This window comes from Bemisia tabaci, chromosome 4 (assembly GCF_918797505.1).
Source record: "Bemisia tabaci chromosome 4, PGI_BMITA_v3".
Classification (NCBI taxonomy): domain Eukaryota; kingdom Metazoa; phylum Arthropoda; class Insecta; order Hemiptera; family Aleyrodidae; genus Bemisia; species Bemisia tabaci.
Window position 1 is genome coordinate 37,092,005 of NC_092796.1, and position 19,063 is coordinate 37,111,067.

The following is a 19,063-nucleotide window of genomic DNA, read 5'->3' on the forward strand; positions in this document are numbered from 1 at the left end:
TTTTGTCCCTAATCTTTTAAGCTGTCTCGGGGACAGACTTTTTGGGAAAAATCTTTTCATTCCAACCAGCTGAAGTTCATTATTCCCCCATATTACTTGTTGAAACCCTTCCGAAAGACCTCAAAGGAGTCTATACTTACTTAGTTCTGCTAAGATTTCAAAAAGCCTGTATAGTAACAGCAATTTAATTCATTTTACTTCAAATATTTAAACAGGAGTCACCAGCTCATTAATTGTCATTTTGCCTCATTAATTTCAAACTTCGAAGTTTTTAATGTGATCACCAATGTTGAAGCAGGCGAGCGAGTGAAAATGAAAAAGGATCTAAAAATATGGAAAGAGGGCAAACTTATAAGGGTCCAAAGTCATAGAAGGAAAAAAATATAAGGGCATCGGTGACTCTTAAATTTTGCGAAAACCGTTGTAGAGAAATCCTGTGAGATTCGACATGCCGATTAATTTTCTCATTCAAAGATTTTTTTTAAAAAAATAATTAAGTTATGATTGGGAGCCTTGAATGGATTAGGTATCTATCTGTACTACAGTGTTTCAACATTTTCACTCTTATTTTTTTTATTGAAAAGTAAACTAAGTACTAGATTAATTATCGCATGAAAGCCGTAATGTGTAATTTGTTGTGTTCTTACAAGATCGCTGGAAAAATCGCGTAATTGCCTTGGTATCGCGGTGAAAATACCAACTTCAAAACTGAAGTAGAGTCTTGCAGTGTTATGACTGTAAAAATGCAAAATTTTCAATGTTCATAATTTCAGTTGAGTACCTGGAATTTTTGATAATTTATGGAGCCAAAAAATACACCTAAGGGCAATTCTCCTTTTTGACGATTGAATTCAGGCATTCGAAAGAAAATCGTGCGAAATTCGATGAATGTAGAGCGGTCAGTTCCCTCAATAAGAATGAATATTCATAACTGGCCACGTGGCAAACTGGGATCAAATTGAGGCGTTGGTTGCAGAAAGGGCACCTCTTGATTGCGATGTTTTAGAGTCTCCCTTGCTAATTTTTTTTTTTTTTTTTTTTTTTTTTTTTTTTTTTTTTTTTAGAGAGGAAACTATTGGGAACATTTTCTGAAATTTTACGTTTTTAGAACTGTAAAATCATAGTAGAAATTACAACAAATTACTTACATTTACTTTATTCATAATGGATGAAATGTTAGCTGAGATTTTGAGACACTGCAACCAAGAAATGCCCTTTCATGGACCCAGTGCTTCAATCGATTATCTGGTTTCCGCATCATTTCACACAGTGTACCTAAAGCGATCATAAGCGCCCTCGTTTACGCCGTCAAATTTGCTTTGTAAATTGATGACGTCATCAATTCAGGGGGTAGGGCAACTAGTTTTTCACAAGATTCCCGACCGTACGGCGATATTGTTCAGGACCACTGCAGTATGTCCAGGCGAGTAGCTCGTCACTAAATTTGGTGACCCGCGACGGTGCAATTGATTCTGAGGTCAGTGCACTTTGATGACTGCATCGACCTTTTCATCCAAGGTCTGGACCTTGTCTCGTCCATGCTGTCTGGCCATTCAGAGTACTTACTTAGACGCGGAGTGCAGAAACAATATATTTTAGAGACCTCGCATGCTTCCAGTCCGAGCAATGTACTCGTCAAGACCAATTAAAATAGCTTTTCTAAGAAATGAATGTTTCACTTTTAATTTTGTTATGTTAAAGGCTATTCGAATGTTCATACAGCGTCCACCCTTAGAACGGTAAAAAAGTGAGATTTTAGGAAAAATCATGATCCAAGAAAAGACAATTTTCATAAATTAGGAAGTGCCAAATTTAGGCAATCGCAAATATTTTATGGTCCCTAGACGTTCAGTTTTTTTTTCGTAGAACGGCACCACGTTGTAGGTCGTGCATTGTAGAGACAAAGGCGATTCGAAACGTGTTTCGCTATTACCTAACCTCTCATATTGCGGATACGGCGTGAAAGTCACGTTTCCACGTCAAGGTTATCTAGCAGCCGATTTTTTTTTTCACCCCGAGAATTTTATCTTTTCGCGAGCAGTGGATTTTCTTCCATAACTTCCTGGAATAGATCTAGAGGTCGCTGCCGTCGATGGAAAAGTACCGAAAGCTTCGCGAGAAGATTGAATTGTGCGCGTTGCTGCTTAAAAATGCGCCCGCATGCATAATTGCAGTTTTTAATTGATGATCCTGTCTTTTGCAGATCAGCAGAATTTACAAGGAAAATTCGATAGTCGACGGAGCAGGTTATTAGTTTTGCTTTTTAAGGCATTTTCTTTTTTTTTTTTTTTACATTTTTGATGAAGGGTGACTAGCAACCGGGAAAAGTCGAGCAATGCAACTGGGCCGGGAAAAATGAGGAAAAAGAGGGAACATTTTTTATGGAGCCGGGCTCCACGTAAAAATCGGGCTCGTGACGGGTCAGGCTGATAATTTGTGATTTTTTAAAGGAAATTTGACAGCGCCTGATGGCTCATACGGCGTTCTTTCTTCGCACGGCAGTACATGAGCAGTGTGTCTAGCATCAGGATTCTCCCGATTTTATCAGGATTTGAGGTCAATCAGGATTTTATCCCGATTTCATTAGGATTTGAGGGAAAATAGGTCGTAAAATCAGGATTTGAGAAAAGTCGGCCGTCCAATCTAATTTTTTTATCGAGCTATTTTTGTGACGCCTAATTTTTCTCCGCAAAAAATCAGGATTTGGAAAAATTATGAAATCAGGATTTAGCAGTGAAAAATCAGGATTTCCTACCATGTTAAATGTTCCTAATGTTTTCCTAAAATATTTCCTCTATCTGTGAGGGGAGCGAGAAAGTAAAAACTAGACACCTTGAAAAAAAAAAACCGTTTTATTTTGATACACGAAACACGCTCGTGCGGTCTGGTAGTTTCATCTTGGATCATTCTGTAGTTCATTCAATCGTCGTTTCGTGTATCAAGTACCATTCCAAGGCACAATGGGTGTCCCGTGGACGATAATGGAACAATAAGCGATTGAACGAGGATTAGGATTAGCCATTCGAGTACCTCGAAATTTCTCTCCCTTCCTCCGAGTCGATCTCTCACGAGGCCCAAAGGCGATGTCACCTTGCGTGGCTGATTAATAAGTCATTCACACGAAGGAGAATTTTTTTTATTGGGTCTCGGGTCCGTTCGTTGCGTTCGTGCGAGATTACTCATATCGAAGTGAATTGATTTGTATACTATTTGCATTCGAAATTTTCCGGGCTGCTCACAATTGGGGGCCCAAAGCTTTCATTGATGAATGTAAAACTGGTCCCGTCTAGATGGTTTGGACTGTTGGATGAGCCAGTTTAACACTTTTTTTATTTAATATTCTGCGTTTAAGTAAGGTGTCTCTGCAGGGTCGCCACAGTCAGGGAATTCTATAACGTCAGGGAAAACCTGGAAATGTCAGGGAAAATGACGGAAATGTGAGGGAAAATCGTCAAATTACCTTCTATTGCTTTCTCCAGTGGATTTGACGTTTGGAACAACACATTTTGCCTGAAAACTATTTCTAACTGTCTTTTTAAAAATCTGACATTAATTTGTTCAACTGTCAAGAAATTTCACCAAGATGCGTCGGAAAAATCAAGGAAATGTTAGGGAATCTAATTTTCCAACTCCTGTGGCAACCCTGCAAGGTGTCTCTAGTGTTTTAAGTTTGTGTTACTCTTTTTCTTGCCGATGCTTGGTGCGGATGATAAATTTTTGCGAAACTCTCGGAAAAATGTCACTTCTAAACTCTTCGGTCTAGAGGCAATATATTTTCCATACTTACTGGGCCGTGCGGCATCAAATGAGACTTCCGTGAATCCTGGAAACCTGACGAAAGTCAAAATAATTCCCGTTGCCTTTGATGAGAAGGTGACCCCTCAGCCTTTTGGACAACGATTCCATAGTCAATAGATCAATTAAGTGTTTTTGGATTGTAGGGCTTATGCGTAAAATGTCTGCAAAAAATCCCCGAAATGTTTTCAAGCTGTTTTCTCAGCGTTTTCTTGAATTCTTTCAAAGTGGAGAGGGGTGGGTCAAGATAGCGTTATGTAATTCAAAAGGTGGAGTGTAGGGGTGCGTTAAAAGGAGTGGGGGGGGGGGAGGTTAAATCGGAAAAAGTGCGTTACGTATTACTTAAACGGTCCGTTAACAATGGAACCGTTTTGTAAAGTGCTGAAGACACAGCATAATGGATTTAAACGGAGGAAAAACCGCATTCCCAACTCGGTGCGACGTTAAAGCGAGCGAAGAGGCAACATCTGGAAGCGTGTAGGTGACAGAGCATCGTCATTGGTCAATTCACTCTTAATGGTGCAGGTCGCCAAGCTTGCTGTACAATGGAACGTTCGAAGTGCCCTTTAAACCTATGGATAAGAATCGATCATCGATTGTCCGCATCGAAGGCCTTAATAATCGATTATTTACGGTGGCTTCAAATTGGAATGAATCGATAGTCGATTGTTTATGCTTCGTCGTTGCCGGTGTCGCCGGCGCGGTGCTGTGCGGTCACTGCAAAAAGTGCACGTCCACAGAGCCAGTTTCTCAACTAACTATGCCAAAGTTGCTCGGCTATGACCAAGTCGAGGGGACGGCCCCCCCTCCCTCACCTCTGGTTCATTCTCGATCTCTGTATGCCCTCCCCTCCCCCTCCACCTCTCGCTCAGTTCACTTTTGGAGACCTTCAAAAAAGTTCGGTGGACGGAGCCAAGAAAAAAACGTCCTAGTGTTCTGGCGGTGTTGCCGATTCGCTCCTTATTTCGTAGCTCTGTTGCTGAGTTTAAGGCGCGAGAGTGTTGCTGTCTTATTCCGTTTACCACGGGAAAGCAGGGTTGCCACAGTCAGGGAATTCCAAGAAATATCAGGGAATTTGAAAGCAGGGAAAAAGATTAAAGCGTCTGGGAAAAATCGTAAAGTCGTTTATTTGCTTCGTAGATTAGGTTTGGCTTTCCGCACAACAAATATTCCCTGAAAACTATTTCCAATTATTTCTTTCTAACCATCTGGCATATCCTCAATTGCCAGGGAATTTTACCAAAACGTATCAGGGAAATGCCAGGGAATTTCATTATTTAATTCTGTGGCAATCCTGCAAAAGTATTCCACTCTCTGATTGACCAGTGAGTTTTAGGCTTTTAAAGTGTAGGTGTCCCTCGACTCCTTTGCTCTATAAGGACAATGTTCCAGACGTCAAAGGATTTGGTCTCCAACCCAAACTTCTGGTTCACATGATCGTTTTTTTTTCTCGAGCCTCAAATGAATGTCTTGTTGCGTAACGCGCTCAACTCCAGGGTTTCAAGCTGTCTGGAAAACATGGAGAGTCAGGGACTTTACTAACGATGACCTGAAAGTCTTAGGGAAAGACTAAGATTTCAGAGGAATATTCTGGGGATTTCCAGAGCAGCGTTCAGCAGAAGTCAGTGCACTTGAATTGAAACAAGTTTAAGCGAAAGTTTTGTTACACCGAATATATGTGAACACCGTAAAGTTTCATATTTTTGGCTTTACTGGATCTGCTTCCGGAACCGAATAAAACAGCTTCCAGTCGCCGAAAATATTGAGCTGAATTCGGTTTTTAATGAATTTTTACTGTATTTTCTTTTTTCCTTTTCGGAATCGGCCAGTCTTCCAAACGAGTCGTTCAAAAAATGTTTTTAAAGCTTAATTTGTGACACCATGTTTAATTTTATAATCGGTAGCATATCCGACTCCCACATTCCGTGAGAAACGCGTTCAACTTGTGCCATGCCGGTGCCTTAAACTGGTTCCATATCAATTATCGCGCCGTTTAAAGGCCCATGAAACTCAAGGCCCTCGTGACAGGTTCCTTGCCTAAAATACGCTGCTATGCCGCGATGGAAGGCTTTTTTAAGCCAAGCCGGTCGTAAGCACACTGGCCGGTCCGCATCTTATGCGGTGCATGATGAAAACGCCGTTTGAGCATCAGAATGTCGCCTTATTTCCTCTCGGAAAATCTTTATTTTTGAAGAAAGTCATGATCTTTTTTTTTTTTTTTTTTTTTTTTTTTTTTTTTTTTTTTTGAAATTTTCCGACTTTTTAAATCAAATTACGAAAGGAATTCTCTGAAAAATGGGAGGAGAAACGACCTCAGATTTTCTCGAAAATTCGTGATTTGTTGAAGGAAATTTGGTAAACCTTGATGACTCATACGACGTTCTTCCTCATAAAACGCGTCCGTCGTGCAATCGATTTTGCTTTACATCGCCAAAGTTTCTGTGCACTCGTAGGAATGCACATGTCGTAAAAATTATCTTAAGTTACGAACGTATTACCTAAAACGTCTTGAGAATTTTTATCAAACTTTCTTAAATCGGCCATCGGCCAGGGGTCAAAACCTCTCGTGAATCTCATAATGAGATGACTGACGGAAATGAAACTTTGGACGGCGTTATACAACAAAAAACTATTTGCGTTCGAATTATGCAAGACGAAATCATTTTCCATCATTTCTTTCCAGGTGGCTTATCTCGTATCGTTATGAACGTACATACATTCTGACAAAGGTACGTACCTTTCTCGGAAGTTGCGTCGTGCAGAGATCTCATCGGAAATGAGCGTGGTTTGCCTATTTATGATACTGCACGTCGAAAAGAACCTTGGCTCTACTTAGTTATGTGATTTTTGTAACATTGCGAAACCTTGTGGAGCAAAATATGCACCAATTTTAATGAAGATTAGTCGCAACCTCGCCCAAAAGATTTTCTAATTTTTTAGAAATTTCCTCCTGCCGCAAAAAATCAGAAGTGCCCCTTCAGTCAAACATTTTAAAAATAAGCAGCGCGGTGTTCTATTTGATTTCATTTTTCGCCGAAGAGAGTGTAAATAAGTAAATGAGAGCGAGGGAGAGAGGAAAAACAGATTTCGCTTTCGTCCCACGCTCACGGATTTTCTCAAGTCACACGCGAGCCAGGGATGTGGCGTGAATTGCGATATATCGATTGTTATGCCATTTAAACCTATGGAAAAAGATCGATTGTCAGGGCGTTCGCAGCGAACACCTTAGTAATCGACTCTTTACCATAGCTTCAAATGGCGAGATAGCGATAATCGATTATTCACGCCACGCCACTGGACTGCCCAGTCTCGCGATCTTAGGATCGGCATCCTAGCGGCATATGCGCAGAAAATTTTGAATCGCAAAGTGATTAGGGGCCGTCTATACATTTACGTAATTTTCCGGACTCCATTTTTTTTTTAATGTTTGAGGAACAGGGCCCTACGTTACAAAAACGTTCAAAAGGAAGGAGGGGATGCCGGAAAAGTGCGTTACGCAATTTATGGACAGCCCCTTATCATACGTGATTATTTTTTACGTTCTCGCTGCCCTTTTGGATAGAAAACGTATTGTCTTGAGAACAAAAAGTTGATATTTAATTATTTCTAGGCGTTTTAAGGTGCACGGAGTCAAAAAACCATTTTTCAAAACGGCCGTGAGGCAAAACCATACGCCCTTGTTCCATGGATAGAACCTTTTCATTCACTAGCGACTTTTCCACAGCTTTTCACCGTCTCCCCGTTTCGATTTTCGGGGGTGGCGTGTTTTCGAAGGAAGCTTGCCACGGAGGCTCAGTGCCACACAATGAATCGAGTCTACGGGAGAAGTCGGACAAAATTTGGAAACTTCAAGAGCTCACAACTCCGTTCATACAAAAGTTTGAGGTTTTAATAGTGATCTTATTGATTTCCTCGTAAAATTTTCGACTAGGAGCACCCCCTTTTGAAATTTGACGAACTAAACACCAAAATTTGCAGTTTTAGTTTAACATTTCATGTCCCATTGTCCTGATCGACTCGATCCACTGTGTGCCGGGGAGCGGATCCGAAGTTGGAGCGAGGCGATACAAAGTCGCGATGCAGATAACGGTCGTCGGAAAATTCACGACATGACGTCATCTTGTAGCGTGTGAGAAATTCTCACGCGACCCCCCGAGCTCGGCCCATTCGGTAATTACACCTTTCCGTCTCCACTTTCCCGGGCTCCGTCTCTCGTTTCCCGTCGGTTCATAATTCGAGAGACCCCTTCAGAGGAACCTCTCGAGAAATACGCTCGGTTCGTGTTTCACCGATCTCGATTTTGACCGGGGGTTGCTCGCGTCGTCCGCTAATGACGATCTTTCCCAGGAAACTGCCAAACTTACAAGAATTGGAAATTCTGTTGAACCGCGGAAAACGGTTTTTAGGGGTTTTTTGGGGGATGAACAGGGGGCCTGCTCCCTGTAGAATTTTCCTTTTATCGCGATACCTAAACAAAGGAACGGAACTCTATTCCAAGGTTGAAAATTTGACTAGAACAAGTCAATTTTTTTACTAGAAAATAATTTCAGTTTTTCAGTTTCCAAAAATTCCGTTTGACCGCGGAAAACTGGTTTTTAGGGCTTTTAGGTTTTTAGGGAGAATCAGTAGGTCTGCTCCTTGTAGAATTTCCCTTTTATCGCGATACCCAGTCAAAGGAACGTAACTCTATTCCAAGGTTGAAAATTTGACTCAAACAAGTCAATTTTTTTACTAGAAAATAATTTCAGTTTTTCAGTTTCCAAAAATTCCGTTTAACCGCGGAAAACTGGTTTTTAGGGTTTTTTTTGTTTTTAGGGAGAATCAGTAGGTCTGCTCCTTATAGAATTTCCCTTTTATCGCGATACCCAGTCAAAGGAACGTAACTCTATTCCAAGGTTGAAAATTTGACTAGAACAAGTCAATTTTTTTAATAGAAAATAATTTCAGTTTTTCAGTTTCCAAAAATTCCGTTTGACCGCGGAAAACTGGTTTTTAGGGCTTTTAGGTTTTTAGGGAGAATCAGTAGGTCTGCTCCTTGTAGAATTTCCCTTTTATCGCGATACCCAGTCAAAGGAACGTAACTCTATTCCAAGGTTGAAAATTTGACTAGAACAAGTCAATTTTTTTACTAGAAAATAATTTCAGTTTTTCAGTTTCCAAAAATTCCGTTTAATCGCGGAAAACTGGTTTTTAGGGTCTTTGGGGGGAGAGGGAGAAACAACGGGAGGTCTGCTCCTTGTGGAATTCCCCCATTATCGTCGATTCCTAGACGAAGGATTGGTCCAAGTAATCGAATTAGCCAATCACAACACCTAACCTTGAAAATTTGATGGCTCGATTTGTTCGTGTGCCATCAGCTCGTAAAACTTGGTTCCTTTTCACGGAATCCGGTACAGTCCTTGCAAGTGCAAAATTTGGTGTTCGAAAAAATCAAAATTTCTCCCGAGATGGCGACAAATTTTTCTCCCACCGCCTCCAGACGTGGGCGAACTATTCTTAACTGCACAGTGAGCTATAATGTGATAATTAAGAGTCGAGAGGCGGCAATTTGCTCGCTAATCGTAATCGATAATTATTGCTTGAATGTACGATTTAGATTCCTCAAGCACACCTGAGACTGGTAATTACGATTAACCGTAGAATGAAACGCTTCTTGTCGGCAGAAGAGGAAATAGCTCACTTCAAACTGGTTCGTAGACTTTTGGGAAGAGCCTGATAATTCATTAACAATTTGATAACTGTAATGTGAAAGTATGAATTGGGATGAGGTGATTCTTTCTTCACACAAAAGCAACCTAATTGAACTCAAGACAAGATAGTTGCAGCGTCATTAGAATTATCCACTCATCTAAAAATGATGCAAAATTCGTGGAACACTTATGTAATGTTGCAAATTGACTCTTTAGTAAGTATGGCTCCGTGAAATCTTCACACGATGGCTAAAATCGGAAACTGCGTATCTGCATCGCAATGTTTCAAAACTCCGACTATGTTTTTATTTTTGGTGAGAGAAAGCCAACCAAAATATCTCCTTGGAATTTTCTTTACATTGTGGAAAAAAAGGGTTTTTATGATGCGCTGATCATACTTTGATAACTTTTTGGATAATTTTAGGATGTGCGCCGTCGACGCATTATTCCTCAAGAGTTGAAAATGTAAAAACTTTTAAGAAAAAAAAAATTCTCTCAGTCTACAAAATTTTTAGGGTACTTACTTTTCAAAACTTTCAACCGCTAGGTCGCGCAGTCGGGAAAAAACATCTCCGCATTTTCAGCGCAGAAAGCATCGACGGCATTTGCTGAGGCTTCCTTGCTGCCCTGCTTAAAATGCTCCTTTTTTGTGCCTACGTGATGAAATTTCGGGCACGCTCTTTTTCCAGTAAAGGCGGCCGAGTCAAGGCCAGCGCGAATGAATTCGAAAAGTGACCGAGTCACCCTTCGCGCTGGTCCGGTCCGGTCGCAGGCATCCCCCCCCCCCCCCCCCCATTTAAACGAGATCGGCCGAACGCAACGAGTCGCCTGATTTTAAGTCTGCATTGATCAATGAGTCGGAGTAGAATTTGCATTTCGAGCCAATTGCTTCATTCGGTGTTGAGTTCATGCCTTTTAATGCTTTCATTACTCTCCGTAATGATTGCTCGACACACGAGTGGCAATTCCCGCCACTCAAAAGTCAGGGAATTTTCATGAAAATGGTCGGGAAAACTTTAATAATGCAGGAAATGCCTACTCGATAATGTCAGTGGTAACACCGAGTTTCGACCTTGTAAATTAAGGTGTGAAGGAGGTGAAAAAAAAATCAGCATCTGCTGGGATTCATAGGGGATGATAAATTCATCTGGAAATTCTAGGGTTTTGTCGTAGAATCGCCGTCCTTTTTCTATTCGGAAAATGAGGTAAAACCGAGAAAAGTGCTGATTATTCAATTTTCTAGCTCAGCCCGTACTTAATTCTGACTTTTTGTGGAGGAGGAATTTACAATAAAGAAATTTTGAAACCAAAGTTGAGAATAATTTTTGCCAAGGGAAAACTCAATAATTTTCCGAGGAGGGAAGCGTCTCAATTATTTAATTCGGCGTTTTCTTCGACGAAGGAACGTAACTCGATTCCAAGGTTGCAAAATTGACTTGAAAAATTCAATTTTCTATACAAGAATGTACCGCGCAATTTTTGTTTAGAGGATTTTCTGATTCTTGCACGAGATCAGAAGAAAAGTCAGTTAAATTTTCAATGAAAAGTTCTTTCCGGTAATGCAGTTTGTGAGGGGAAATTTGGCAACACCGTAATTTAGTTATGTTCTTTCGCAAAGAACACGACGAATCGTGTTAATTCTCAAGAGAGACAGACCCGGACCTATCTTCGATTTTTCCGTGGAAACCTGGTCTCCCTCAGGACGTTCCGTCTTCGGCCACGCCGCTCCAGATCCAGGAGCGATATCATTTTACGGCGACTTTTTCGCGCAAATATTTATGTTTATTCTCCATTAGCCGAGCCTTTTTGACCTACTTCGGAGAGCTTTTTTTGCAGGTTTATTGCGCACTATTCGGGTGTTTGTCCATCGCTTTTACTCTAATGATGCGACAAGCGACAGCTTTCCTCTCTCGTTACCACTTTTAACATTTGTCCCAAATTCGTAACGTTCAGTTTAGTTTCGCGCGCGTAGATGAGTGATCGCTTTTTAATATCCTTCGTCGGACATCGCCAAATTTGTCTCATTAAATGATTATTTTTGAAAAATGTCTGAATATTTTTACTTGGAAGGCCCGTATTTTAGTGATTCATTTGCGAACGTAATTCTGAATAAAAAGTGGAGGGAAAATGTTCGTTGGCGAAATTGCCCAATCCGCGGACCATGCAAATTTTTTACCCCTCCTGCAATCTGACTTACCCCTGTTGCCCAATGTTTAAAGGAAGATATACTTTTTTCAGCATTTTTGTTGAAAATAATGATAAGTCAATAATTATTATAATCTTATGTTGGTATTCATGTTAGTATTAATTATCCCACAAAAAAAACCCTTGGGAGGGTGCCATTCAGACGGCAATAAACTAGAGAACTTGACCGTCCCGATTTTACAGACAAACATATATGATATGAGAAATCGGGACGGCAATTAATTCTAGGGTTTGTCTCATGTTGGTAGGCCAGCCATTTTTCTAAAAAATAAATAAATAAAAAAAGGAAAAAATAAAAAACAGGAAAAAAATAAAAAAATTGCCGTCATGCCGCAGACATGTTTGACAAATCACTTTAGCATTGAGTACCATTTCTGTAATGGGTACCTAATCACTTATAGTTGATAAAATTGCAGAAGTTACTCCTTTTCTGCGGCATGACGGCAATTTTTTTATTTTTTTCTGTTTTTTATTTTTTCCTTTTTTTATTTATTTATTTTTTAGAAAAATGGCTGGCCTACCAACATGAGACAAACCCTAGAATTAATTGCCGTCCCGATTTCTCATATCATATATGTTTGTCTGTAAAATCGGGACGGTCAAGTTCTCTAGTTTATTGCCGTCTGAATGGCACCCTCCCAAGGGTTTTTTTTGTGGGATATCACTTCATTTTTCATCAGATATTTTACTTAAATCTACCAGAAAAGTATAACCAATTTTTTCAGAAAATAATAACGCCATCCACGATCTCACAGTGTAGATTTCTTAAATTTACCATCACAAAGCGATCCCTAAACTCCTGTAAGTGGCTTCAGTTGGACACGTCAATTATTGCTGCTTTCGCGCGACGCAGGATTGCGTGCAGTCAAATTGAAGGCGTTTTCCCCTCTCTTTTTTTCTGTTTGATTTTGTGCTTATTACGCGTACATCTGACGCCTTCAATATTACGTGATACATCTAATCATACTCTTAACTCTGTATTGTTGCTTGTCTGTCGGTTTTAAGGTTTTTTTTCTTTATTGCCGTCCGCGCCTCTATCGAGCGCTGGAATATTTCTAACTGGTCCCACTTTAAAATCACGAGTGACAGACATTTCTTATTGAGGAATATTAATTTAGTGAAATTAAAATCTCACACAAAAAATTTTATGACAGATTCAGTCTAAATTACACAATCACTTATAAACCTGTGTACTTTTGTGACCACTTTTCAGGACCTTCCTAAAGTCTTTTGTAACAGTTTTAACAACCAGCATACGTCATGTTGACTGCGAGAAAAAGTGCTTCAAATATTTATTAGTTGTATTAATTTTTAAAAAATAATTAAAAAAGGTGAATACTACAGACAAAGGAGCTTGTCTGCAGTGAAGCAGTCATTTTGAGTAAGACTCATCTGAAGGCGTACTAACAATGAAGTAATTAAATGCAAGTGCTCAACTGTAGTCTTAAATTTAAAGTTTATTTGAGCCACAAGTTTAAAAGAATTCTTTCGAATTAATTGCGCTTCCCCCAAAATATAAAAGCAACACTTTACTCCTACATCTATGATCTCTCTCAAATACATAATCCATTTATCTCACAAGGAATCAGGGAAATAGAGGGAGCTTTTACACGGTGACTTTTTAGGGAAAAGGCACTAAGGTCAGCTAATGGAATGCAAAGGAGCTTCGAAAATTGATGTTTTTAATCAGCCTTTAAGATTTATCGACTCGTATAGGTAGCTATTTGGAAACAACTTTTTGTCAAAGTCTTGATTCTCTTCAAAGAAAATGAGATATGTTGATCGGTATGAAATTCATCTGCAAGAATCGTAGTTGCAATCTAATTTGAGGCATTTTTTTAAATTCGATTGGAGAAGTATAATTTTTTTGACTTTAGCCTTTTGAGAGCCTGGTTTAAAGTTGATTTTTATAAAATCTTCATCCAACTACCAACATAAATCAATGTTCGTCTTCTTTTGAAGGGAACACAGAGGCTGGAGTAATTGAGAATCCCTTTTCCACAATATTCACCTGATCATTTTATCATTGATCCGCTGTAGATGAGTTTGTGAAGAAAATAAAGATTTTCAGCAGAATTATTATTGCTAATTTACAATTTTGCCTTAAAGAGGTCTGAAACGCCTTTTTGTGTGACATCAAAGAAAGCTTGCTAGATACTTATAAGACAATTTCTTGGAGGTAAGTTTCCTGTTCTTTTAAATGCAAGACAATTATGCAAAAGTATTAAAGAATGAGTTGATGATAACATTTTAATTCTTGCAATGAATCAATAAAGTGAAAACACAGAATTTTCTATTTTATAGACAATTTAATAATCATTTTATATATTTGATTTATGGATGCATTTAGAAACCTATGTAAGATTTGACTAAGATAACTGTGCATGAGTAACACTGAGATATAAAAAGTAAACAGAGTGAAGAAAAAATAGAAAGGGCTACTTACACAGAAACATTTTTTTTATAAAAGATTAAATTCCACATAATTTCCATTTGTCAGAAATGTTAATAAAAGGAAATAACACTGGCAAGGGAAACAATCATAAGATAGAAAGCTTCGGGAGGGTTCAATTTTTTTACCACATCAGAAAGCAGAACAACTGGTTACTTACTTAGTGTCATGAAAGGAAGAGCAAAGACTATAAGTATGATGTAACCGTGGAATATATATCAATGACTAAAGTGAAAATAAAATTGTAAATCGAAGTGTTATGTTGTGAATGTCCACTCACATTTTAGTTTTTCAAAAAAGACTAACTAGAGAGAGTCAAGCATAATAGTCACATTCACAAGTGGTGTTTCAGAATCCCATCTCATATTTTAATTTTGTACAGGGAAATCAACCAACACCGACTCGAATTTGTTGTAAATTTTCTTTCTTTCATGAAGTTAAGTTCCACAAAATTTCAAGCATAAATGTCAGTTGGTTTTTTTTCAAAAATTTAGAACAGGAGCTGAGATTTGGAAACACTGCATGTAATGTGACGGTTTAGCTTAATTCCATCCAACTATCAGTTTATCTTCAAATTTTTGGTAGATTTTTTTTACGCATAAAAAGTTTTAAAGTGACATTTTAGCAGTTTTATTTAAAATTTAGTGTCTAGAATTGACGATTTTTTCCATTCCCTGATAATAACTTATTCCTTTCTAATTTCCTTGGAAATATTCCCTGATGAAAACCAAGGATTTCCAATCATTAATCTCTAACTTTTCTTGAGGGGAAACAAGATTTTCCTCCGGATTTCAAGACGAAAATCAACTTAGCTATATTTAGTCTGGTTTCTCCTTTCAAGTCAAGTTCAGCAGACACCCAGTTTAGAAAAATAGTATGATCTCAGAGCAAAAAGAGAGGAATGTTCCTGCAATGGCCATTCCCAGAGAATTTGCCTAATTTTCCCTGAAGAGCAAAAAACAGTAGAGTAAAAATCATTCCTCAACCAGATATTTTGTTTTTTCCTTTCCTGGTAGAGAATAATTCAGCCAAAGTACTTCTGCTACTGAGGATGTAAGACAATGTTCTACAAAAAGAACCTGTTATTTTGATTAGAAATTTTGGACTGCAGGTTGTCATCGTCCCAGTAGGTTTTCCTAAAAATCTTATAATGGAGCATCCTTTGGCCAGCTTCCTTCATACTCCATGGTCTAGGCCTGAAATTAGAAAAAGAAAAAATTATCAACCTGGAGGAATAAAAAAACACAATTCTAAACATTAATTTTAGACAGCGTTTTAAAATTTTCAAAAGAAGGAAACTAAATCATGGTATATAATCTGGAAAAATCTCAAACAGGTTTTAGATAAGATAGTAGAATTACTATCCAAAATGTTAGTCATAGTTACTGTCATTAGATAGTCAAAGATGTAAAGGCAGTGCCTAATAAAATGATCAAGCATGTAACGCTGGTGCAACTCTCAACCAACATTGATATCTAGGTTTGCGACGATACAGACTTCCTGTCATACTTACTCAATTTTTAAGAGAAAAACTACTCAACGTCAAATCTTAAAGACTTTCATAATTTTCCTCTTCCGTGTGTTGAAGATCCTGTAATAACTTCCGAGGAATGATGATGATTTGTTCTTTTTCAAAACAATAAATGGGAGCTGGGATTTTAAAACACCAGAAAAAATTGATGATTTGAGAGTTTCATTGTCGATAAGCAGCGTATCCATGTAGAAACAGCAAAAGCGTGTACCTTGCTTGCAGTGATTCAAATTCACTACATGTTTTAAAAGGAAACCAAATCAACATCATAGCTTCAACTTTTCATAGAATGTCCTTCACACAGGGAAGAAAAATAGACGGAAGTGTATCAGTGGTGAAACATCTAAGCTAAGAATCTCTATTTGCGATGCAGCACCATTTCTGTTACATTTTACCAACTTTATTGAAGGACCAATTGGACGTATTTCTATCAAACGGAACTATGTGCATCAAGGCATGAGCCCTGGGACTCATGAGAATATATGCGTAGCAGGGCTCATGTCATAATGCACATAGTTCCGTTTGACAGAAATGCGTCCAATTATCACTGTCATTGAACAGAATTCTTTATGAGCTCTCTTTGCATTTTTAAAAATGACCTCTGAAAATTTTATAAAAAAATCCCTAATAATAGACTGCTTTAATGACTAAGTCATCGCAGTTTCGATGGTTCAATTGTAAACAGACGCATAACCTTGTCGTAGTCGCACTGGGGTGAGAGTGCGTCTGATTTTCTTGTGACCAAATGGATTTATGACTTGTTGATGACACAATTTTAATCAACTACTTAACACACTAATATCACACAGAATTTAGGTATGAGGTTATCATCCATTGTTTTGGTTTGAACCATTCGCAAGAATGACGTCTAGCCACTAAATCAGTCTATATTCAACTAATAGGAAGTATTTATGCTAAATGGAACTATGTGCAAGTGGAAAGATGGGGTGTGCTCGTTAGTTGAGGGCCATAAGAATGAATGGGGATTTTAAGTGCCAGTGACGTCAGCGGTGACAACTGAGCTGGACAAGCTCGTCGCTTGTTCTTGGGGCACTTTCACTCATGAGCCCTGTCCACAACGCTCTTGTCACATGTCAATGGCTCACAAGTTAGCGCTCAGTTCCTTTAGATTTAATGTCAAATCCCGCTTTTCCATTTTCTCAAAAGGAACTATGTCCACTTTTAAATTGGACGTATTTCTATCAAACGGAACTATGTGCATGAAGGCATGAGCCCTGATACCCATAAGAATACATGCACAACAGGGCTCACTTTATAATGCACATAGTCCGTTATATCCGTTTGATAGAAATACGTCCAATTGTTTCTTATTCAGCTTCCACGAGCACACCCTATCTTTCCACTTGCACACAGTTCCATTTAGCATAAATACATCTAATAGATAAAGGAAGATAGTAAATTTTGAGAAACATCAGTGGAGCTCCAAGTTATTGTAGTTTCACCATCAGTAGTAAAGAATGATTTAAATACTCATTACCTCGCTCAACGCAACTTTCGAGTAGAAGTAAAGAATTTTCCTATGAATAGATGAGTTTACACCAAGTCACACTTCCTCTTGGGCTGCAAAAATCAAGCGAGGCATACGGAAATGCGTTAACGTTCAATCTGTATCTGAAATATAAAAAATATAATCACTAAAACAGAATACATGATGCAACCATGACTGGGTGTATCTAGTTGTTGTGATGAACCAAATTAGATTGAAAGAGATGCACATAGAATGTATTTCTGATCTCCTTAATTCCAATTTCAATACATTGGGCTGAATACAGTTGGCTATAATCTTCCGATCAACATTTACCGCTGAAGCTGTAGGTATCTTTGCAAACCAGGAACTTCGAAGGTACCCCATAGACAATATCACATGGCAATGATACTTGAATTAATTATAGCGCCCTGAGAATTCAGTGAAATTATTGAGGTCAAGTTCACAGAGTCAAACTACATCATCAAAAAGTACAGAGATGAGGCGACTGAGTTACGTCTTGATCAGCCATATTGGAACCCTATGGTCACAATGATTCAATGAAAGTTTTAACTTACAATGACTACATAATGAAAATAGAACAGTTACCGACTGCATGTATTTATACAAAAAGGAACTGTGTGCCCACATGCCCATAGTTTGCACGCAACATAGTTCCTTCAGGCACAGATACGTGTAAATGAACATCAGAGGTTATCGCTTTTAGTGAAAAATGTAACCAGATTTGCGCTGAAATTTCAAGCGCTCTCTAAATCTCAAGGACTTACTTTAGTTCCCACAGTTTACTTACCTACAACTGGACGTATTTCTACCAAACAGAACTATGTGCATTAACACATAGGCCCCAAAACTCATAAGAATATATGCATAGCATAACAGGGCTCATGTCTTAATGCAAATAGTTCTGTTTGGCAGAAATACATTCAGCTGAGCATGCTTACTCTAGGCATGCTCAAAGGTTTTAAAATCGGCTTATCCGTATAGCCAATGAATGCATTTAAAGAAGTGTTTCGTAGGAAAAGCGCCAGAACCACCTGGCCACCAGAAGGCTAGAACCACCACAACCACAGTGCCATCAATGTAGAGCAAACATCATTTTCTACGACTCTTAAACCTAAAGAATCCCATGAAATTTCTAGTTTTTTAAGATCCAAGTAACAGCCTCACAGTACGTATTCGGCTCATCGTGTCTGGATTCTGGCCAAAGTCTAGTGGTGAAGGGCTGAAAAGTCTTACCTCACAATGAGTCGTGCACACTGAGAGCTTCTTAAGAGAAAGCAAAGTTATTCTAAATAACCATTAGCTTAAAACTTGGGCTTAGCTAGTTTCAGTAACAGGTCATAACAGGTGCTTCCAAGCTTACTTGTTGATATTGATAACAACATCAACATCAACAACTTGATGACGACTGGCACAATGCACATTTGCCAATTTTCTAGTTGCGCCAGTTCTAAATAATGCGGGAAATTTGAAGAAAGACCTGCATCTACTGCATCCTCTACAATATAAAATTAAAATAATTAATATAACTTACCTTATTATCTACTCATGAGGAATTAATAATAAATAATAATCATTCACTCCCGGGTGCTCCGTGTGCGAGATCCGTACGCTCTACCGCTCTCCGTGCTGCTATTGGCTGAGCGTCATTCTGTGACGTCACGCGTACGGATATTTTAAGTTATTTGCAAAGCAAATAACTTTTTACAGGGAAACTTTTGAAAGTTCTAATTGCGAAAAGGCACAATGGGAATCCATTACGCGTCGATTCATATATGGTGTTAAAGGGTTTTGTTGAGCCGTTAAAGAGCTTTGCCCGCTTAACTGAACATTTTGGCCCAAAAAATGCGATATTAAGTTGATTTTTGTATTTATACACTCTG

At 38.7% G+C, this 19,063-nt stretch overlaps 1 protein-coding gene and 1 long non-coding RNA gene across 4 annotated transcripts in view; one reads left to right on the forward strand and one right to left on the reverse strand.

Annotated features, from left to right (window-relative positions):
• The window catches only part of LOC109031516 (uncharacterized), a 75,175-nt gene that overhangs the window by 2,194 nt on the left and 53,918 nt on the right, over window positions 1–19,063 (forward strand). The window lies entirely within an intron of this gene.
• LOC109032809 (uncharacterized) lies at window positions 14,130–18,708 on the reverse strand. 2 transcript variants are annotated; one of them, XR_011899769.1, is made up of 3 exons: window positions 18,417–18,707; window positions 17,172–17,305; window positions 14,130–15,338 (listed from the first exon to the last, which is right to left on the reverse strand). It is a non-coding gene; the product is annotated as an uncharacterized lncRNA (long non-coding RNA). The 2 variants fall into 2 exon arrangements; XR_011899768.1 differs by having other exon boundaries at window positions 17,172–18,708.